General features: G+C 42.7%; 1 pseudogene; it reads left to right on the top strand.

Annotated features, from left to right (window-relative positions):
- Positions 1 to 18,461: 18,461 nt before the first annotated feature.
- LOC128586045 (60S ribosomal protein L35a-like) lies at positions 18,462 to 18,794 on the top strand (annotated as a pseudogene).
- The last annotated feature ends 5,524 nt before the right edge of the window (positions 18,795 to 24,318 follow it).

Below are 24,318 nucleotides of genomic sequence, written 5' to 3'. Positions count from 1 at the left end.
GCATATACCCAGAAGACCAAAAATCACAACATAACAAAGATATTTGTACCAGAATGTTTATGAAGCCCAATTCATAATTGCTAAGTCATGGAAAAAGCCCAAGTGCCCATCGATCCACGAATGGATTAATAAATTGTGGTATATGTACACCATGGAATACTATGCAGCCTTAAAGAAAGATGGAGACTTTACCTCTTTCATGTTTACATGGATGGAGCTGGAACATATTCTTCTTAGTAAAGTATCTCAAGAATGGAAGGAAAAGTACCCAATGTACTCAGCCCTACTATGAAACTAATTTGGGGCTCTCACATGAAAGCTATAACCCAGTTACAACCTAACAATAGGGGGAAGGAGGAAAGGGAGGGGGAGTGGGTAGAGGGAGGGGGATCGGTGGGATCACACCTGTGGTGCATATTACAGGGGTATTTGCGAAACTTGGTAAATATAGAATGTAAATGTTTTGGCACAGTAACTGAGATAACGCCGGAAAGGCTATGTTAACCATTGTGATAAAAATGTGTCAAATGGTCTATGAAGCGAGTGTATGATGCCCCATGATCATATCAATGTATACAGTTATGATTTAATAAAAAAAAAAAAACAGTCAAGGACTCTATTCCTTTCACAGTAGTGCCAAAGAAGATGAAATATTTGGGAGTATACCTAACAAAGGATGTGAAAGATCTCTACAAATAGAACTATGAAACTTTAAGAAAAGAAATAGCTGAAGATGTTAACAGATGGAAAAACATACCATGCTCATGGCTGGGAAGAATCAACATTGTTAAAATGTCCATACTACACAAAGCAATATATAATTTTAATGCAATTCCTATTAAAGCTCCATTGTCATATTTTAAAGATCTTGAAAAAATAATACTTCGTTCTATATGGAATCAGAAAAAAACTCGAATAGCCAAAACATCACTCAGCAATAAAAACAAAGCAGGAGGAATCATGCTACTAGACCTGAGACTGTACTATAAATCGATAGTGATCAAAACAGCGTGGTACTGGCACAAAAGCAGAGAAGTAGATGTCTGGAACAGAATAGAGAACCAAGAGATGAACCCAGCTACTTACTATCATTTGATCTTTGACAAGCCAATTAAAAACATCCAGTGGGGAAAAGAGTCCCTATTTAACAAATGGTGCTGGGTGACCTGGCTGGCAACCTGTAGAAGATTGAAACTGGACCCACACCTTTCACCATTAACTAAGATAGACTCTCACTGGATAAAAGATTTAAACTTAAGACATGAAACTATAAAAATACTTGAAGAAAGTGCAGGGAAAACTCTTGAAGGAATCGGCCTGGGTGAATATTTTATGAGGAGGACTCCCCAGGCAATTGAAGCAGTATCAAAAATACACTACTGGGACTTGATCAAACTAAAAAGCTTCTGCACAGCCAAGAACATAGTAAGTAAAGCAAGCAGACAGCCCTCAGAATGGGAGAAAATATTTGCAGGTTATACCTCCGATAAAGGTCTAATAACCAGAATCCACAGAGAACTCAAACGTATTAGCAAGAAAAGAACACGTGACCCCCATCTCAGGGTGGGCAAGGGACTTAAAGAGAAACTTCTCTAAAGAAGACAGACGCACAATCTACAAACACATGAAAAAAAGCTCATCATCCTTAATCATCAGAGAAATGCAAATCAAAACTACTTTGAGATATCACCTAACCCTAGTAAGAATAGCCCACATAACAAAATCCCAAAACCAGAGATGTTGGCGTCGATGTGGAGAAAAGGGCACACTTCTACACTGCTGGTGGGAATGCACACTAATACGTTCCTTCTGGAAGGATGTTTGGAGAATACTTAGAGACCTAAAAATAGACCTGCCATTCGATCCTATAATTCCTTTACTAGGTTTATACCCAGAAGACCAACAGTCACAATATAACAAAGACATCTGTACCAGAATGTTTATGCAGCCCAATTCATAATTGCTAAGTCATGGAAAAAGCCCAAGTGCCCATCGACCCACGAATGGACTAGCAAATTGTGGTACATGTATACCATGGAATATTATGCAGCCTTAAAGAAAGATGGAGACTTTACCTCTTTCATGTTTACATGGATGGAGCTGGAACATATTCTTCTTAGTAAAGTATCTCAGGAATGGAAGAAAAAGTATCCAATGTACTCAGCTCTACTATGAAGCTAAATTATAGCTTTCACATGAAGACTATAACCCAACTATAGCACAAGACTATGAGGAAAGGGCCAAGGAAGGGGAAGGGAGGGGGAAGGTTTTGGAGGAGGGAGGGTAATGGAGTGGGGCCACATCTAAGGTGCATCTTAGAATGGGTACAGGCGAAACTTACTAAATGCAGAATACAAATGTCTACATACAATAACTAAGAAAATGCCATGAAGGCTACGTTGAACAGTTTGATGCGAATATATTTCAGAATGTATATGAAACCCGCACATTGTACCCCTTGATTGCACTAATGTACACAGCTATGATTTAACAATAAAAATAAATTAATAGGGTGGTGCCTGTGGCTCAAGGAGTAGGGCACTGGTCCCATATGCCAGAGGTGGCCGGTTCAAACCCAGCCCTGGCCAAAAACCAAAAAAAAATAAATAAAAAATAAAATAAAAATAAATTAATAAAAAAATAATTATTCACTACTTAATAACAAAAAAATATGTAATTCTCTATACCATTTATGTGTGTGTGTGAGGTTGTCCAAATTCATACATTTTTTAAGATTGCAGGAAGCAGTTTTGTGAAATTAGATCACTGAAAATTTTTCTCTAAAACAGCAAAATAAATCACAATCTCAATTTATCTTAAAATTTATCTTAGTGCTGCTATTATTACCTTTAATTTATATGTGTAGAGACCATCTTAAATGAGTGTATTTTAAGACAAACTTGAGGTTCTTAAAAATGGGGAAAAAAATTGGGGCAGTGCCTGTGGCTCAGTTGGTAGGGTGCCGGCCCCATATACCAAGGGTGGTAGGTTCAAACCTGGGTTCAAACCTGTCCTCAGCCGAACTGCAGCAAAAAAATAGATGGGCATTGTGGCGAGCGCCTGTGGTCCCAATTGTGGCGAGCGCCTGTGGTCCCAGCTACTCGGGAGGCTGAGGCAAGAGAATGGCTTAAGCCCAGGAGTTGGAGGTTGCTGTGTGCTGTGTGATGCCACGGCACTCTCCCAAGGGTGATAAAGGGAGAGACTCTGTCTCTACAAAAAAAAAAAAAATGGGGAAAAAATTTTAAAGAAGGAAAAAAAGAACAGAGAGGAAAGTGAATTATTAGGAACAAAGAAGCCAGGGCAAGAAGCGAAATATAATTAGAGTGGACAGTATTAGGAAGAAAGTTGAAAGAAAATACAAGAACAAAACAATGAAAAGGAAAACTGCAGGGAGGAGAGAGACTGCCCTCTTCCCACCTGGAAACTCCACTCTGCTTTGCTTCTGCCCCAAACCTCCCCCTCCACCCCCAAGAGGGCGCCCCTTGTCCCATTGCCCTCTGGCCCTTCTGAACTGTGCTGCAGACAAATTAATTGCAAGGTTCAATGGTCTGACAATCGCTGCATACAGGTCCTCCAGACAATTTGCTTTCTTTTTTCTAATGTCACTTACCAGACTGTGCTTGACCTTCATGTAGAAACTTGGGTCCAACAATGAGTGGGACAGAGCAAGCCCAGGTTTCAGCAGTTGTGTATTTCTGGAAATGAATACTTAGATTTATGCTCTGGCATTTCTCATATTTATGAATGAGAGATTTCACCATCCTGACAAAAAACTGATAACATAGTTTGCTGTGATTAGTTAAGATGTATGAACCTTGGCAGAGAAACTTTGGTTTTAGTTCCTTCTCCATAACTTACTAGCTGTGTGATCTTGGGAAAGCTCATTAACCTCTTGGAGCTGTTTCCCCACCTTAAAAATGGCTGTATCTAAGCAGACCAGTGAGAATTAAATGACATACTAAATATGGCTGTAAAGTGGCTTATTCCATATCTAGCACCCGGCAGCTCCTCAGTAAATGGTAGCTTTTGTTACCTCCTTCCAAAGAGAAAAATATTGTTAGGGGCTCTGTTCCCTGTGATACCAGAAACCAAGGGAATGGCTCACATCTGTAATCCCAGCACTCTGGGAGGCAGAGGCAGGTGGGTTGCCTTAGCTCACGGGTTCGAGACCAGCCTGAGCCAGAGCAAGACCTTGTCTCTAAAAATAGATGGGCATTGTGGTGGGCCTGTAGTCCTAGCTACTAGAGAGGCTGAGGCAAGAGAATCGTTTGAGTCCAAGAGTTTAAGATTGCTGTGAGCTGTGATGCTACAACACTCTACAAAGGGCAACAAAGTGAGACTCTGTCTCAAAAAAAAAAAGAAAGAAATCAGAGGAATGTAAATGATAGTCTTAGGATAATCTTTATCCCTCCCCCCAAGCCTATGCCTCCATGCTGAAGATGGCTGCAATTTCCATGGCCTGTGATCTGGAATGAGAAATCCTGCAGGCAGAGCCATGCACCCTGCACCTGCTCCTCTGTCCTGCCATTTGCCTCCCACCTCCCCTGTGAGAGGTAATATCCTCAGTAGGACTCACACCCCATTTGCCAGGAGGGCCCCTGGAACTCTGGGACTCTTGTTAACCCTAGAAATTTTGCAGAGTGTTCATGCATAGACTTTCCACGTGACTGATTTCTATGACTTGGAACCTGCTTTCTCTGACCTTCATCTCACTCAGAGGAAGACAGACACAGATGTTGCTCATTAGCCACTGTGTTTTGTTGTGTGGGGGTTTTTTGTTTGTTTGTTTGTTTTTTGAGACAAGGTCATCTCTCCTGGGCTAGAGTACAGTGGTATCATCATAGTTCACTGCAACCTCAAATTTCTGGGCTCAAGAGATCCTCCTGCCTCAGCTGCCTGAGCAGCTGGGACTATAGGCACATGGCACATGCCCTGCAAATGTTTGTATTGTTTGGTACAGATGGACTGATCTCGAACTCCTGGCCTCAAGGAATCATTTGCTTTGGCCTCCTAAAGTGCTAGATTACAGGCATGAGCCACCACACTCAGCCTCTTCAGCCACTCCTAATGTCTGCTGTACAGTACTACCTGGCAGAGTACTCAAAAAGCAACAGTTCAAAAACTACCCACTCCGATGCTCCATGACATTTGAGGTAGCAAGCATTGCAGTCCAGGGTTCAAGGAAAGCTAGGATGAGTATTCCTGGCGGAAGTTTCTGAGCTAGCTTGTGTCACTCGACATATTTCATTATATTCTAGGCACATGGAAAGGAAGAACTTGGGAGAGAGGCGGGAGGATCTTCCTCCTCACTTTCAAAAGAGGGAACAGTCCAAGTCTCATTTTATGTATCTGTTGACTATTTTGTACCCAATGGAAACAAAAGGATAAATAGTACAGCAATCTACTACTGTAGATTGTGCAATCTACAGAGCAATGGGTGGCTTTCTAAGGCCCAGAAGACTGAGCTTTGAAGTTCTCCTAAGCCTCTTAAAAGACAGTAGTTATCAGTTAAAGGTGGAAATCATTAGGTATTCAGACAGACATAATGTATTAGCTTATTGAGGAAAATAATTTAGCCTAATTGTTTCCTAAGCATACTAGGAAACAATTAAAGATGTGTAAAATCTTTCCAATTACTCAAAGGAAACTTATAATAGCCAAAAATTTCACCTACTGACCACAAATTCAGAAATCTAAGAACTAGATAATTATCTAAATACCCTCATGGAAGGCAGGACAATAGACCCCCTAAGTGGGCCAGGTCTTAGTGACAGGAGCCTGTGAATGTTACCACGACAAAAGGGACTTGCAGATATGATTAGGCAAGGATCTTGAGACAGGGGGATTAGATTATCTGAGTGGGCCGGTTGTAATCACAGGGACATTCAAAGTGGAAGAAAGAGCAGAAGAGTCAGATACCCTGACGGGAGCGGAAAGTAGGAGTTGCGTAATTGCGGGCTCGGGCTGAAGCCGAAGAATGCGGGCGTCCTCTAGAGGCTAACGAGGGCAGGGAACCCGGAGCCTGGGGAGGGCAGGCCTGCCCACAGCCAAACCCCAGCGCCCTTCCGAAAACAGTGAGTTTATGTTGCTTTAACACATTACGTTTGGAAACTATTGCACACTCTTGGCTATTTCAAGTTAATGTGCAGTTTTGGTGAGAACATACTAACCGAAATCATCAACAAATTCCAGAGTGTTCCCTTTATCTGTAGTCAGTGGATACTATAAGGTGACTTCAAAAGAAGCAGAAGAAAAAAATTGAGACATAATGGAAGGATTTTCTGGCCGGAGACGCCATTTCCAGTAATTCACCAAAATGACAAACACAAAGGGAAAGAGGAGAGGCACCGATACGTGTTCTCTAGGCCTTTTAGAAAACATGGAGTTGTTCCTTTGGCCACATATATGCGAATCTACAAGAAAGGTGACATTGTAGACATCAAGGGAAAAGGCATGCCACACAGATGTCACCATGGCAAAACTGGAAGAGTCTACAGTGTTACCCAGCATGCTGTTGGCGTTGTTGTAAATAAACAAGTTAAGGGCAAGATCCTTGTGAAGAGGATTAATGTTCGTATTGAGCATATTAAGCACTCTAAGAGCCGAGATAGCTTCCTGAAACATGTGAAGGAAAATGACCAGAAAAAGAGGGAAGCCAAAGAGAAAGGTACCTGGGTTCAACTGAAGCGCCAGCCTGCACCACCCAGAGAAGCCCACTTTGTGAGAACTAACGGAAAGGAGCTCCTGAGCTCCTGGATCCCATTCCCTATGAATTCATGGCATAATAAGCATCTAACATAGCACACAGGAGTACCAGTGGACCCATGTTTTTAGGTGCTGGAACCTATTTATTCCCCATGAGCTCATGGCATAGTAGGTGTACAGCATAGCACACAGGATAACCAATAGACCCCATGTAACAGTGATACAAGGTGCTGGAACCTATTTCCCATGAATTCAGAAGTCAATCAACACTTTGTCACATTCAATGGCAAGGTGCCTCCCTGAGCTACTGGAACATCTTCCCTATGAATTTATGGCATGGTATATAAAAATAATAGCATAAAATTGTTTCTTGTTCATTCACTAAAAGTGTGATTTTTCCCCCAAAGAAGTATTAAAGCAAACTTTAATGTGTCCTAAAAATAATAATAATAATAAAATAATTAGAAGGATTAAAACCACAAACTTTATGGAACACACATGTATGGCTACAATAGTTCCATATAAAGACACAAAAAAGGAGGAATAAAAGGTTGCAAGGAACCTGGTGTTACTCCTAACATGTTTCTACACTCACTGGTAAGATATGACTGTTTCCAGTGGACAGTTTCCATTTAAAAATGAACTATTTTTTTTATTTTTAATTTCAGTTTGCTTGTTTATTCTTCTTTATTTGAAGTACTCCTTCTTTTTTGTTCATTTTCTTCTTCCTCTGGCGGTGCTGACTGTTTTTGATGTTGTTAGTAGAGACGGGGTCTTACTCTGACTCACTGCTCCTCATACTGGTCTTGAACCTCTGAGCTCAGACAATCCACCCGCCTCGGCTTCCCACAGCGCTGAGACTACAGGCGTGAGCCACCACGCCTGGCCAAAAATGAACTATTTTTAAAGCACACCTCTCCTTGCGTAGAACATCAGCCTCCACACCCAGACTTACACTCTCTTCTCAATATTTATCAAATTTTCTATGCAGGATTATCTGAAATACATACAAGTCCCAGTATGTTTCTGTCTGTGTCAGGCCAGATTACCAGGAGCTATATAACTGTGCTGTACTGTTCCCCTCTGCGGGTTCTCCTCCATTCTCCTTGAATTTCCTTCACTGAATTTTGATGCCATCAGCTTATACTGAGAGACATTACATGGTAGAACACTGTGAGACCTTTTGTTGTCTGTACAGTAGGGATTCATTAAACATGTTATTCATTGTGTTACGTGGAATCCCCTCCATGAGAAGCCCTATATAAATCTATGTCTTGAGGTGTCAGTACCAAAAATAGATAAGTTGCTTCTAAACCAAGGGTTGTTTTTCTTTTTAGCTTTTATAGGAATAAAATATACATAATATTACACATCTGTCAAAAACCACAGAACTATGCAACACAAAGAATGAGTGTAAGTTATGGACTTTACTTAATCTGTGCATTATTTTGGGCTCATCACCTGCAACACATGGCCCACACTAATGCATGATGCTGGTAATAGAAGAAGCTGTTGGGAAGTGGGGTATGTGGTAATTCTCTGTACTTTCTCTGTGAAAGTAAAGCTTCTCTAAAAAATAAATTCTATTAATTTTTTTCACAGACGGGGGTCTTGCTATGTTGCCCAGGCTGGAGTCCAGTAAGCTATTCACTGGCACAATCATTGTTCACTATCACCTCAAACTCCTGGCCTTAAATGATCCTCCTGCCTCAGCCTCTCAACTCGCAGGAATGCACCACTGCACTCAGCTAAAGTCTATTCATTTAAACATATACAAGGTAGTACAATTAAGTTCACAAACTCATCCTAGAAAAAGTGCCACATACCTCACTGCTGAATATCACTATGGTCACCTTCAAAATACTCCCCTTGGGAAGCTGTGCACTGATGCCAGTGCCTACTCCACCCTTCAAGGTGATTTTGGAACTCTTCTGGAATGGCCATCAGAGCTGTCATTTGCCGGGAGCCAAAACATATCACAAGAATGCCCCTTGCTATCTTGATTTTACGAGCAAACTATTCTCAGTAATTCAACCATAAACAGCAACGGTACTTTCCCCTTGCATATCTCCTCAAAAATGCACCCCCCGCCTTAGGGTCCTTCTCCTAGTAATTTTCCAGAAACTAGCCCCCTCCCCGCCCTGCTAGGAACAGCCCTTAGTTACTTCCTCGTTTGTGTGCTTATAAGCCCAGCTGAAAAATAAACTCTTCGGAGCTTGATCAGACTCTTGACTTGCTCTCATTCTTTCGTGTCTCTTGTCCCCTCATTCGACTGACCCCTTTGTTTCCCAGGTCCCCATTGAATTCCCCGCGGTCCGGGGCAATTGGCGCCCGACGAGGGGCAAGGGTACAGGGGTGTCATCGAACGTTGCTGCCAGTAAGGGTACCCTTATCATTGGATTGCCGCAACACCAAGGTTGTGAGTGAAAATCCGCACTGTGATCGCCGCGCCACAAGAAGGACGTGAGTGAAGATCCACACTGAGATCACGGCAGAATTGCCCACCTGCGAGTCTGATCCGTCAAGGTAAGAGAAAGCAACGAGTTTATGGGACAAACGTTAAGTAAACATGACTTGTTTATTCAGGGACTCAAGGAGTCCCTCAAGACACGAGGAATTCGGGTAAAGAAAAAAGATCTCTATAAATTTTTTGTTTTTATTGGTGATATCTGTCCTTGGTTCCCCCAAGAAGGCACTATTGATGTTCTGAGATGGACTAGAGTCGGTGATTGTCTAAAAGATTATTATAGAACATTTGGCCCCGAAAAAATCCCCGTTCAGGCATTTTCCTACTGGAACTTGATCTATGATATTTTAAAAACTTACAACCAATGGCCTGATATCCAAGAAGTTGTTAAAGAAGGAGAAAAGGTGCTTAAAGAACACTCCAGACCGCTCTCAGTCTGCCCTTCTGTTTCTGTTCCTATGCCTGAGTCTGACACTCCCCCCAATCCTGAACCTCTCAAACCTCCTATTAATTCCCTATACCCCTCCCTCGAGGAGCCCCCTCCCAACTCCCTCTCGCCCGAAGAAACGACCACCTGGGAAGAGGAGGCCGCTAAGTATCACCATTCTGACTGGCCTCCCTTCCCTTCCATCCTAAATCATCCCCCTTCTTATGCTTCTGCCCCTCCATTTTGTGCTCCAATTCTAGGCGTAGATACGCCAATTGAAAATGTCAAACGCAAACTATGTCAAGAGGTCTCCTCCCTTAAGGACTTACTCCAAACAAAAAAGGAACATTTACAACTCATTCAAGAATTACGTGCTTTAGAATTGGAGCTAAAAATTCCCCACCCCACCCCAACGTTCCATGAACATAGCTCAAAAGAAAAACTTTAAAGGCGCTGCACGCCTTTCCTGTAACTAAGATAAAAGGGAATCCCCCTTCCGAATCAGAACCAAAACCCCCCTCTGATGGGGATGAACACCCCTCGGCAGATGAAGCCTCAGATAATGACCACGAGGCCTCTGACTCAGATGCAGAAAAAGCTGAAACTACCGATCAGCAATATCGTCGCTTGAATTTCAAGCATGTTAAAGAATTAAAAACTGCTGTGTCCCTCTATGGCCCCACAGCCCCTTTCACTATATCTATAGTTGAATCTCTGAGCAAGCGGTGGCTCACCCCAAATGACTGGTTCTTTATAACCCGTGCCACCCTGCCTGGAGGTGATTATGTCCTCTGGAGAACCGAATATGCTGATAACTGCAAAGAAACAGCAGCCCGTAATCTCGAAAATAAGACCTCCAAGAAATGGACTAGGGATAAACTCATGGGACATAGTCCCTATGATAGTAACATCATACAAGCTAAATTTTCCCCCGGCCTCCTGGCCCAAATACAGAATGCTGCCCTTAAAGCATGGAGAAAGCTCCCTCCCAAGGGATCGGCAACTACCTCCTTGGCCAACATTCGACAGGGCCCTGACGAGCCTTATAGTAATTTCATCAGCCGCCTTACCGATGCGGCTGAGAGGCTCGTCGGCCAACAAGAAAATGAAAGCTAGTTCATTAAACATCTCGCATTTGAAAATGCAAACCCTGCATGTCAAGCCGCCATACGGCCTCACCGCAGCGGCAAGACCATTTCTGATTATGTTAAACTTTGTGCAGGTATTGGCACTGCTCACTCCATGGGACTCGCTATTGGAGCCGCCCTTAAAGAATTCGCTCAGGGAAACAACCCAAAAACTTGTTTTAGTTGTAAACAACCAGGACACTTTTCTAGAGACTGCACGGCCCCTAAGGCCGAACGACCCATACCGCCCGCTCTTTGTCCACGATGCAAGCGAGGCAAACACTGGGCGTCCGAATGCCATTCAAAAACAGACGCCCAAGGCAATCCCTTACCTCAGAAGCAGGGAAACTTCCTACGGGGCCAGCCCCTGGCCCCCAAACGGGCACAAACCCCTGGGGCTATCAGGTTTGTCCCCCAAAACCCGCCCCCTCAAGTCCAAGCCTCCTCTCCCTCTCCCGAGCAACTGCCGGCAGCGCAGGACTGGACCTCTGTTCCTCCGCCGGCACAATACTAACACCTGAAATGGGCATCCAAATCCTCCCTACTGGGGTTTATGGTCCCTTGCCCCCCAACACTTTCGGACTTCTTCTTGGCCGTGCCAGTACCACCCTACAAGGCCTCACTATTCCCCCCGGCATCATTGATAACGATTACGCTGGAGAAATTAAAATACTTGCTTCCGCCTCCCTCGGCCCTATAACCATTCACCCAGGCCAAAGAATAGCTCAGCTAATATTACTTCCCCTCTTACCCTCCAACCATCCTTATTCTCTAAAAACCCGGGGTACTCATAACCTCGGTTCCTCTGACGCTTATTGGGTCAGACAAATCACACAAGAAAAACCCCTCCTTAAGCTACAATTAAACGGCAAAACTTTTGAAGGATTACTTGACACTGGGGCAGACGCCACAGTAATCGCCAGTAAATACTGGCCCCCTTCCTGGCCCCTCACTACTTCCCTAACCCATCTCCGGGGTATTGGCCAAACCTCCAACCCCCAACAGAGTGCTGAAATCCTCAAATGGACAGACGAGGAAGGCAACATTGGTACTGTCCAACCTTATGTTGTGCCTGGCCTCCCAGTCAATCTCTGGGGTAGAGACATCCTTGCCCAACTAAGACTAATTATGTGCAGTCCAAACGAAACCATCACCCACCAAATGTTAAAACAAGGGTTTCGCGCTGGTCAGGGATTAGGGAAATATTCCCAAGGAATAAAAGAGCCCATTCAAATAACCTCAAATCTTAACTGCGCTGGACTAGGCATAGAAAATTTACCCTGATGGCTATTGACCTTCCTGTACCCCACGCTGATAAGATTACTTGGAAATCCAATGAACCGGTGTGGGTCGATCAATGGCCGTTAACTACAGAAAAATTAACTGCAGCAGCAACGTTAGTACAGGAACAGCTTGCTGCTGGCCATATTGAACCTACTACTTCCCCTTGGAATACTCCTATTTTTGTCATAAAAAAGAAATCCGGCAAATGGAGACTACTGCAAGATTTAAGAGAAATAAATAAAACAATGCTTTCCATGGGAGCTTTACAACCAGGTCTGCCTACTCCTGTGGCTATCCCTGCTGGATTTTATAAGATTATAATTGACCTCAAAGATTGCTTCTTTACCATTCCCTTACATCCCGAAGACAAGGCACGCTTTGCATTTAGCTTACCAGTAACTAATTTCAAAGGACCCATGCCTCGCTTCCATTGGAAAGTTCTACCTCAAGGCATGGCTAACAGCCCAACGCTGTGCCAAAAGTTTATAGCCCAAATTATTGACCCTTTTCGAACATTATGGCCTACTATCTATATAATTCACTACATGGATGACATTCTTTTAGCAGGAGCAGATGCTTCCCAAGTACTCCTATGTAGTCAGCAACTCTCACAGAGACTAATAGACCGAGGCCTCCAAATTGCCCCAGATAAAATTCAATTAAAAGACCCCTATTTTTATTTAGGATTTGAGCTCCACCATCAGAAAATCACCACACAAAAACTCCAATTAAGAACCAGCCATTTAAAAACCTTAAATGATTTTCAAAAACTTTTAGGCGATATTAATTGGATTAGACCTTATCTCAAACTTACCACAGGAGACCTCAAGCCCCTCTTTGACATTCTTAAAGGTGATCCTAACCCCTCCTCCCCCCGCTCCTTAACCCCTGCAGCGATAACAGCCCTAAAAACTGTCGAGGTGGCCATCCAGAACCAAGGAGTCACTTTTATCTCTTATGACAAACCCTTCTCATTCATTATCTGTGCCACACCTCATACCCCTACTGGAGTATTTTGGCAACATGGTCCTCTCTTATGGACCCACCTTCCTACTTCCCCTTCCAAAATTCTCGTCCCTTATGCTACCTTAGTTGCCAACCTCATCCGTTTAGGACGCGAACAAAGTCGTCAGTTCTTTGGCAAGGATCCTGACAGGTTAATATTACCCTATACAAAAGACCAGCTAAACTGGCTCTTACAAACCACAGATGAGTGGCCAATTACCTGTTTATCTTTTCCCGGTGCGATTGACAATCATTATCCGGCCAACAAATTACTCCAATTCAGTAAAATTCACCCTTATATTTTTCCAAGAATAACTTCCCCTCAACCACTTCCTGAGGCATGCCTTGTGTTTACCGATGGCTCCTCTAATGGTCTTGCTGCCTACACCATAGACGGACAAACCACCACTGTCCAATCTCCTTTTAAATCAGCACAACTTGTAGAACTTTATGCAGTAATTCAAGTCTTCTTAACCTTAACTAATCATCCTTTTAATCTATATACTGATAGCGCTTACATTGCTCATTCAGTTCCTCTCCTTGAGACAATTCCCTATATTAAACCCTCCACCAACGCCACCCCCCTTTTTATCCACCTCCAAAAATTAATCAACTCCAGAAATTACCCCTTTTATCTTGAACACCTTCGCGCCCATTCTGATCTGCCCGGTCCTCTTGCCAAAGGAAATGCTTGTGCTGATGTGGCCACACGCCTCACCTTCCCTATTTCTGTAGACCCTATTGCAGAAGCCCAGCGATGCCATGCCCTACATCATTTAAATGCCCAAACCCTACGGCTAGCTTTCAAAATTACCCGGGAACAAGCACGACAAATTGTTAAACAATGCCCAGCCTGTGTCACCCTACTACCCTCCCCTCATATAGGTGTTAATCCCAGAGGTCTAATTCCTAATGATATATGGCAAATGGATATTACACACATCCCTGAATTCGGCAATCTCAAGTACTTGCATGTAACTATAGACACCTTCAGTGGATTTATATTTGCTACCCTCCATACTGGAGAAGCCTCCAAAAACGTTATCGCCCATGTCCTTAATTGTCTCTCAGTCATGGGCAAACCTAAAATCATCAAAACTGACAACGGCCCCGGATACACCGGAAAAAAATTTCAGGAGTTTTGCCACCAAATGCAGATTAAACATATTACTGGCACACCTTATAATCCTCAGGGACAGGGCATCGTTGAACGTGCTCATCAAACCCTTAAAAATACCTTTCACAAATTAAAAAAGGGAGAATTATACCCCATGAAAGGATCCCCAAGAAACATTCTTCATCATGCCCTATTTGTCCTTAATTTTTTAAATATGGATGCTCAGGGCAAGTCTGCCGCTGACCGCCTTTGGCACCCAGAAACAAATAACAATTATGCTACAGTCCTATGGAAGGATCCACTCACCTCAAAATGGAACGGCCCAGACCCAGTTCTTATCTGGGGCCGAGGATCTGTATGCCTATTTGATATGAAAGAAAATGCAGCCAGATGGCTGCCTGAAAGATTAGTAAAACAAATTGATAACAATTCTAAAATCCAGGGAGAAAAACCTCCCTGAGATTATCTTTCTCCTTTCCCTTCCAGAACCACGGATTTCCATCCATGATGCTGCCTTATCTCCTGATCTTCTGCCTGCCGGCACTGGGCCAACCTGTTCAAGCAGTTACCAAGCCCTTCGCTTGGCGCTTTTATTTAACTGAAAACTCCACTGATGAAAAAGGTTTTGGCCACCTCCTAGCCACTGCCGACTGCCCGCCTTCTGGATGCAGTTCTACCATTTTTCTTAATTTTACTGACTTTAAAATCCAAGCATGGCATCCCCGCCCACATCTATGTTTTTTGTACGATCAAACCGATCGTAATTGTAAAGATTATTGGTACATGCAAAATGTAGGCTGTCCCTATTACTACTGCAATATTCACCCAACCCAATATCCTGATTCAAGTTATTCCCTTAGTTCACTTCCTTACAATAGTCCCCATAAGCTTTTTTACTTCCAAGACCACTACACCCTTATCATTCAAGATCCATGGGACAATAGATGGACATCCCCTGTCAAAGGCGCCATGTACCCTACCTCATACAGCTCCTGGCCTTCCAGCAAGCTGTTCATATGGCGCTCCCTCGTACAAATCCAAACCACCCTTCATACCCAAATTCAAAACCAAGAAAACGCCTTGCTTAAACAACTTGCACCCCCTTCCTCAGATAGCCCTTTTTCCTGGCTTACTCTCCTCCGTGAAGGTCTCCTCATTGCCAATATGAGCGGGCTAGGCAACCTCACCTCTTGCTTCCTCTGCGCCAGTCTCGGCCGCCCACCCCTTACCGCCGTCCCTTTGTCATCTCCCCTGAATGCTACTGCTTTAGAAGAAACATCCTTTAAACCTCTACTTGATATTTCTCTGTTCTTAAGCCCCCAAGAAGACTCCTTCATCTTTTGTTATTCTAACGCTTCTACTAGACTCTGCAACACCACTTCTCCACCTACCCAAAACATCACTGCCCCCCCTGGCTCCTTCATTTGGTGCAATGGAACTCTTTCCAAAAATCTTACCCTCCCACTTCAGCCTACAGCCTTGTGCCTCCCAGTAACTCTTATTCCTCAACTGAACATCCGTACACCTAGGGAATTTATTTCCCCCTTGGACAAAATTAACTCTCGTGTTTTTTCCAGAAACAAACGTGCTGTTTTCCTTCCCCTAGTTGCGGGTATCTCTCTTGCAACATCTGCCATATCTGCGGGACTTGCAGGAGGGGCCCTTGGTCACTCTTACATCACTGCTGCCAAGTTGACAGAACAATTCCAACTAGCAGTCGAGGCCTCTGCAGAATCCCTTGCCTCCCTACAAAGACAAATAACCTCCCTCGCCCAAGTAACCCTACAAAATAGACGAGCCTTAGACCTTCTCACCGCCGAAAAAGGAGGAACATGTCTATTTCTACAAGAGGAATGTTGTTACTTTGTTAATGAATCAGGCACAGTAGAAACACAGATTGACAAACTTCATAAGCTTAGCTTAGATTTACAAAAACAAAAATTTTCTTCTGAGGCAAGCGAGTGGTGGAAATCCTCCATGTACTCCTTACTCATGCCCCTTGCAGGTCCCCTTATTAGCTTGCTATTAATAATCACCCTTGGACCCATTATTTTTAACGAAATCATGAATTTTATCAAATCACAGATTGACTCCCTGGCATCAAAACCCATTCAAGTCCATTATCATAGACTCGACCTTGCAGACCGGGGCCTTGCCGAACCTAACAACGAAGATATTCCTCCGGGAACCGCGTAAGCACTCAGAGCTATGCATGTTGACTCACCATCATGTGTGAGTACAACCTGGGTACCTTTTTACGGGGTGCAATAAAGACACTGCAGAGGGAAGGCATAAACAGCCTCTCTGAGTCCCTTGGAAGCAAACCTGATTTGCATAGAGGTTAGCGTCGTAAAAATTTCTCCTCTCCTCCCCAAAAGACGCTCAAACTTATCATGCGGTCATTATGCCCGCGGGAGGAATCAGGTCAATACTTCCCCCCAAAAGGTTAATGCCCTCTCTTCTACGCCGACAACTGACAGACCCCAACAATTTAAAAAACTAAAAGGGAGGAGATGCCGGGAGCCAAAACATATCACAAGAATGCCCCTTGCTATCTTGATTTTACGAGCAAACTATTCTCAGTAATTCAACCATAAACAGCAACGGTACTTTCCCCTTGCATATCTCCTCAAAAATGCACCCCCCGCCTTAGGGTCCTTCTCCTAGTAATTTTCCAGAAACTAGCCCCCTCCCCGCCCTGCTAGGAACAGCCCTTAGTTACTTCCTCGTTTGTGTGCTTATAAGCCCAGCTGAAAAATAAACTCTTCGGAGCTTGATCAGACTCTTGACTTGCTCTCATTCTTTCGTGTCTCTTGTCCCCTCATTCGACTGACCCCTTTGTTTCCCAGGTCCCCGTTGAATTCCCCGCGGGCCGGGGCAGTCATTGTATGGGTTCTGACAATAAAGTTCACCAACTCATTCTAGAAAAAGTGCTTTGAAGGGTGGACTAGGTGCAGGTGTCAGTGCACAGCTTCCCAAGGGGAGCACCTCAAAGGTGTCCGTAGTGACAGTCAGCAGTAAGGTATGTAGCACTTTTTCTAGGATGGCTTAGTGAACTTAATTGACCTCATATCTATATAATACATATATGCAGCAAAGTATATCTGTAGTCTAGGGAATTCTGGGAAGATACACATAGATAAATCTGTTCAATCTTTTTGAATCCTCACATAAAAACAGACAACTTGTTATGGTCCAAGTGTTCCCCCCAAATTCTGGGGCCTATGGGAGGTGTTTAGGTGATGAAAGCTCTTCACTCATGAATGAGATTAGTTCCCTTACAAAAGAGCCTGTTTGTCCTTTTCTGAGGGCACACAGAAGTCAACATCTATGACAGTGATTTTCAGCTGGTGTGCCATGCACATTGGTGTGCCGTGAGAGGATCTCAGGAGTGCCAAGAAAAAAAAATTTTTTTTGAGACAAAGTCTCACTATGTCACCCTCGGTAGAGTGCTGTGACATCACAGCTCACAGCAATCTCAAACTCTTGGGGTTAAGTGATTCTCCTGCTTCAGCCTCCCAAGAAGCTAGGACTACAGATGCCTGCCACAATGCCTGGCTATTTTTTGGTTGCAGTTGTGGTTGTTTAGCAGGCCTGGGCCAACCTCGAACCTGCCAGCCTGGGTGTATGTGGCTGGTGCCCTACTTACTGAGCTATGGGCGCTAAGCCCCAAGAAAATTTTTAAAGATCGTTAATCAAATTATTTTCTTTTTTTTTTTTTTAATTTTTTTTTTTTTTTTTAATTTCAGTGTGCTTGTTCATGTTTGTTTGAAGTACTCCTTTTCTGGTGATTTTCTTCCTTCTCCTGCGGTGCTGGCTGTTTTTGATGTTGTTGGTAGAGACGGGGTCTTACTCTGGCTGACTGCTGCTCATATGGGTTTTGAACCTGTGAGTTCAGGCAATCCACCCGCCTCGGCCTCCCACAGCGCTGGGACTACAGGCGTGAGCCACCACGCCCGGCCCAAATTATTTTCAAAAGAAGTTCAAAGCAGCTCGGTGCCCATAGCTCAGCGGTTAGGGACCGGCCAAATACACCAAGGCAGACAGGTTTAAACCTGGGCTGGGCCTGCTAAACAAAAATGACAACTGCTACCAAAAAAAAATGGCTGTGTGTTATGGCAGGCACCCCATAGTCCCAGCTACTTGGGAGGCTGAAGCAAGAGAATCACTTAAGCCTAAGAGTTAGAGGTTGCTGTGAGCTGTGACACCATAGCGCTCTACCGAGGGCAACCTAGTGAGATTCTGTCTCAAAGAGAAAAAGGCTTTCCTCTTTCCACCATCTTGGGGCCTGTGGAGGTCTGTGGGGAACAGGACTTCTAAAAGGCAAATATGTCTGGAAGGCTGTAATCCAAGGCCATTTTTGCTGGCTATAAGAGAGGTTTCCGGAACCAAAGAGAGCACACAGCTCTTCTTAAAATTGAAGGTTGTTATGCCCGAGATGAAACTGAATTTTATTTGGGCAAGAGATGTGCTTATGTATACAAAGCAAAGAACAACACAGTGACTCCTGGCGGCAAACCAAACAAAACCAGAGTAATCTGGAGAAAGATAACTCAAGCCCATGGAAACAGTGGCATGGTTTGTGCCAAATTCCGAAGCAACCTTCCTGCTAAGGCCATTGGACACAGAATCCATGTGATGCTATACCCCTCAAGGATTTAAAGTGATGAAAAGTAAATAAAAGTGGATTTGTGCTGTTGTAAAAAAAAAAAGTTCAAAGCACAATAAGTATATTCCTTCTTTTTTTTTTATTAACCTAATTTAAGTGTGCCATGGAAGTTTGACATAGGTTCAAGTGTGCTATAAGACAAAAAAAAAAGGGCTGAAAAATGCTGATTGATGAGAATAGGGCCTTGTCAGATGTTGAACCTGCTGGCGTCTTGGTCTTGAACTTCTCAGTCTTCAGAACTGTGAGAAATAAATTTATGTTGTTTATAAATTAACCAGTCTTAAGTATTTTGTAATAACAGCACGAACAGACTAAGATGCCACTAGACAATAAAACCCAAACCCTATAGACATTTACAATCAAAGTAAATAATAAAGTATCCCATGAAGCCCAAACACAAGCAAGTGGTGACAAACCAGCATCAGTGTGAAAGGAAGAAGAAGAAATAAGTGGGAACTGAGTCTGACAGACCTGAGGACCCCAAATGCAACAGGAATGGAAGACACAGCAAAAGAGGATTTGCTCTCCCAATACTAGGTAAGTGCAAGAAGTCCTCAGTAAGGATTGGGAGCTTTCAAAACTTATCTGCCAGGGCCCCCTTCCAAGATGGGACTCAAGGCTGGGGAGATACTACAGGAAGGGGAATCCAAAGTGAGCAGGACAGGGGCAAGAGAGACGAGGCAAAGAGAAGGCCCTGATCAGAGTTGGGGAGAGCAAGCTAGGGTCTCAGCCGGAGAAAAGCAGCCCAGAAGCTCCTTTCACAGCTTCCCTATTGTAAAAAGCTATTGGCCTCCATATTTTTATAATGAAACTGCACCAAAGTACAGGCGCGGGAGTCTGAGAAGTTAGAAGAGTTTTTTTTGTTTGTTTGTTCGTTTGTTTGTCTCATTCTAAAAAGTTTGGGAAAACTGCTTTTACACAAAAATGAGCAACAGGAAAAGATTTAGGTTCAATCCTCACCAAGCTATTATAATAATAATTTTTTAAAAAGAGATACAAAACAAAATAATATCCCTTCTACAAGAAAACATGCCAGAAAGACACAAAAAAACAGATAAAGCCATAACCTATTATTTCAGAGGTACAATATAAATCTAAGTATACAGCCCAATGGGTTTACACAGGTTGATATATGCCTGGAGCCACCACCCATTTCAAGAAGTGGAATGTCACCAGCTTCTGTGCAGGCCCTGTCAGACCCTCTCAAAGACATGGCCACCACCCCAAGATAAACACCATTTTGACTTCTATCATTCCAGGTCATAGAAATGAAATTTAAATGTACCCTCATTTGTCTGGAATTTTTCACTCGGTGTTAAATGTTTGTGAAGCACAGCCTGTTTATCGTTGCAGTTAAGAGATTGTATGAGTTCACCACAATTTATCTATTCTGCTGCTGATGGATACTTGGATTGCTGCCGCTTCTGCCCTTTGATATATAAGAAGCTACTGTAAGAAGGACAGAAGGATATAAGAAGGACAATATCCTCCTTGTCCTTTTCACTCAGTTATGTTGGGTACACACCTAGGTGGCATTGTGGGGTCATAGGAAATGCACGGTGAAGCCTTAGCACAGGCTTACAAATAGCTTTCCAGGATGGTTTTATCAATTTACACTCTCACAGGCAGAGTATGAGAATTCTAGTTACTCCACACTTTTACCAAAACTTGGTACTGTCAGGTTTTTTTTTTGTCTTGTTTGTTTGTTTGTTTTTATTTATTGTTGGGAATTCATTGAGGGTACAATAAGCTAGGTTACACTGATTGCAATTGTTAGGCAAAGTCCCTCTTGCAATCATGTCTTGCTCCCATAAAGTGTGACACACACCAAGGCCCCACCCCCCTCCCTCCATCCCTCTTTCTGCTTTTCCTCCCCCCCATAACCTTAATTGTCATTAATTGTCCTCATATCAAAATTGAGTACATAGGATTCATGCTTCTCCATTCTTGTGATGCTTTACTAAGAATAATGTCTTCCACTTCCATCCAGGTTAATACGAAGGATGTAAAGTCTCTATTTTTTTAAATAGCTGAATAGTATTCCATGGTATACATATACCACAGCTTGTTAATCCATTCCTGGGTTGGTGGGCATTTAGGCTGTTTCCACATTTTGGCGACTGTAAATTGAGCTGCAATAAATAGTCTAGTACAAGTGTCCTTATGATAAAAGGATTTTTTTCCTTCTGGGTAGATGCCCAGTAATGGGATTGCAGGATCAAATGGGAGGTCTAGCTTGAGTGCTTTGAGGTTTCTCCATACTTCCTTCCAGAAAGGTTGTACTAGTTTGCAGTCCCACCAGCAGTGTAAAAGTGTTCCCTTCTCTCCACATCCACGCCAGCATCTGCAGTTTTGAGATTTTGTGATGTGGGCCATTCTCACTGGGGTTAGATGATATCTCAGGGTTGTTTTGATTTGCATTTCTCTAAAATATAGAGATGATGAACATTTTTTCATGTTTGTTAGCCATTCATCTGTCATCTTTAGAGAAGGTTCTATTTATGTCTCTTGTCCATTGATATATGGGATTGTTGGCTTTTTTCATGTGGATTAATTTGAGTTCTCTATAGATCCTAGTTATGAAGCTTTTGTCTGATTGAAAATATGCAAACGTCCTTTCCCATTGTGTAGGTTGTCTCTTTGCTTTGGTTGTTGTCTCCTTAGCTGTACAGAAGCTTTTCAGTTTAATGAAGTCCCATTTGTTTATTTTTGTTGTTGTTGCAATTGCCATGGCAGTCTTCTTCATGAAGTCTTTCCCCAGGCCAATATCTTCCAATGTTTTTCCTATGCTTTCTTGGAGGATTTTTATTGTTTCATGCCTTAAATTTAAGTCCTTTATCCATCTTGAATCAATTTTTGTGAGTGGGGAAAGGTGCGGGTTCAGTTTTAGTCTTTTACATGTAGACATCCAGTTCTCCCAACACCATTTATTGAATAGGGAGTCTTTCCCCCAAGGTATGTTCTTGTTTGGTTTATCAAAGATTAGGTGGTTGTAAGATGTTAGTTTCATTTCTTGGTTTTCAATTCGATTCCAAGTGTCTATGTCTCTGTTTTTGTGCCAGTACCATGCTGTCTTGAGCACTATGGCTTTGTAGTACAGACTAAAATCAGGTATGCTGACGCCCCCAGCTTTATTTTTATGAGTAAGAACTGCCTTAGCTATACGGGTTTTTTTCTGGTTCCATACAAAACGCAGAATCATTTTTTCCAAATCTTGAAAGTACGATGTTTGTATTTTGATAGGAATGGCATTGAATAGGTAGATTGCTTTGGGAAGTATAGACATTTTAACAATGTTGATTCTTCCCAGCCATGAGCATGGTATGTTCTTCCATTTGTTAATATCCTCTGCTATTTCCTTTCTGAGGATTTCATAATTTTCTTCATAGAGGTCCTTCACCTCCTTTGTTAGGTATATTCCTAGGTATTTCATTTTCTTTGAAACTATGGTGAAGGGAGTTGTGTCCTTACTTAGCTTCTCATCTTGACTGTTATTGGTGTATACAAAGGCTACTGACTTGTGGACATTGATTTTACATCCTGAAACATTACTGTATTTTTTGATGACTTCTAGGAGTCTTGTTGTTGAGTCTTTGGGGTTCTCTAAGTATAAGATCATATCATCAGCAAAGAGGGAGAGTTTAACCTCCTCTGCTCCCATTTGGATTCCCTTTATTTCCTTGTCTTGCCTAATTGTATTGGCTAGAACTTCCAGCACTACATTGAATAGTAAAGGTGACAGAGGACAACCTTGTCTGGTTCCAGTTCTAAGAGGAAAAGCTTTCAGTTTTACTCCATTCAGTAAAATATTAGCTGTGGGTTTGTCATAGATAGCTTCAATCAGTTTTAGAAATGTGCCACCTATGCCTATATTCTTCAGTGTTCTAATTAGAAAAGGATGCTGGATTTTATCAAATGCTTTTTCTGCATCTATTGAGAGGATCATATGATCTTTATTTTTGCCTCTGTTAATATGGTGGATAACGTTTATGGACTTGCGTATGTTACTGTCAGTTTTTTTAAATGTCTATTTTGATGGGTGTGCAGTGGTTAAGCTGCACTTCCCAGGAGACTAATAAAGCTGGGTGCCTCTCATTTCCTTACTGGCCACTTAAGATACCCTCTATCTCAATGTGCCTGGTCAAGTCCTGATATCCAATATATTTTTCCCAAGGCAAAAAGAAATGTCAACAACTGCATAGATTCCTTCTTGTTCAGCTCATAGGTGTTATCCAGAAAAAATGTCAAAGTTTATAATTTGGAAAAGAAGCAGTTTATTTCTCATAAAGAGCTTAGGGCCTGTGGTGGCCTTTCAAGCAAGCTAGGAACCAGGTCTCCCACTCACAAGCCAGGAACAAGAGCTCCAAGACAGGAACAAAGGGAACAGGATTTCATACTGAGCCACATGGCAAAATATACATATTTTAAAAATAAAGAGAAATCAGGAATATATATATATATATATATATGGTTGTATGTATTTGATCATGTATGGAGATACATAGACATACGATAGTTTTTCTTCAGAAACTTAATTTTCTGTCTACACTCACCCCCTTTTCTATCAAAGATAATCAAAGCAAGACTAATTTTGTGGAGTACCAGCTATGAGGCAGCAAGGCCCTCACAGCCTGGGAAGATGTTCAAGGAATGACCCCCAACTGCTTCTCCTCCTTGAATAACAGCATTCTTTTCTCCTCTGCCAGAAGTCAGGTAGCCCCTGCATACTTTCCTTTTTATGGTATTGTTTGTTTGTTTGTTTGTTTGTTTGTTTTGAGACAGAGTCTCACTTTGTCACCCTCAGTAGAGTAGTGTGACATCACATCTCACAGCAACCTCAAACTCTTGGGCTTAAGTGATTCTCTTACCCTCTCAAGTAGCTTGGAATATAGGCATGCACCACAACACCCAACTATTTTTTAGAAAACAGAGTCTCGCTTTTGCTCAGGCTGGTCGTGAACCTGTGAGCTCAGGGCAATCCACCTACCTCCCCAGTGCTGGGATTACAGGCATGAGCCACCTCGACTGGCTTTTCTTTGTATCTTTTGCCGGAAAGCACTTAGCTGTTCCTTCCTAAAGTTAATTTTACTTCCTGTACTAAATTCACTTCAATTTCCCTCTAGTAAGCAATTTTTTTTAATTTTTTTTATTGATTTTTTTTTTTTTTTTTTTTTTTTGCAGTTTTGGGCTGGGGCTGGGTTGGTACCTGTACCTCCAGCATATGGGGTTGGCGCCCTACCCCTTTGAGCCACAGGCACCACCCTAAGCGACCTTGTTTAGATACTATATAACAAAGCTGGTTTCACAGTTGAGTGCTGGCTGCAGTCTCAGCTGCTTCAGTCCTTCCAATCCCCATTTTGTTTCTCATTCCCCACCATTCCCACTCTGGTTGATTCCCTCTCACATTGGTTGGCAAAATAATTTGTTTGCTAAATAAATTTAGTCTCATCAAACTTAATCTTTATATACTTTCTTCTCTGCGCCTGTGGCTCAGTGAGTAGGGCGCCGGCCCCATAT

Source organism: Nycticebus coucang, chromosome 5 (assembly GCF_027406575.1).
Source record: "Nycticebus coucang isolate mNycCou1 chromosome 5, mNycCou1.pri, whole genome shotgun sequence".
NCBI classification, from domain to species: Eukaryota; Metazoa; Chordata; class Mammalia; order Primates; family Lorisidae; genus Nycticebus; species Nycticebus coucang.
This window is presented reverse-complemented; position numbering and strand designations above follow the sequence as displayed.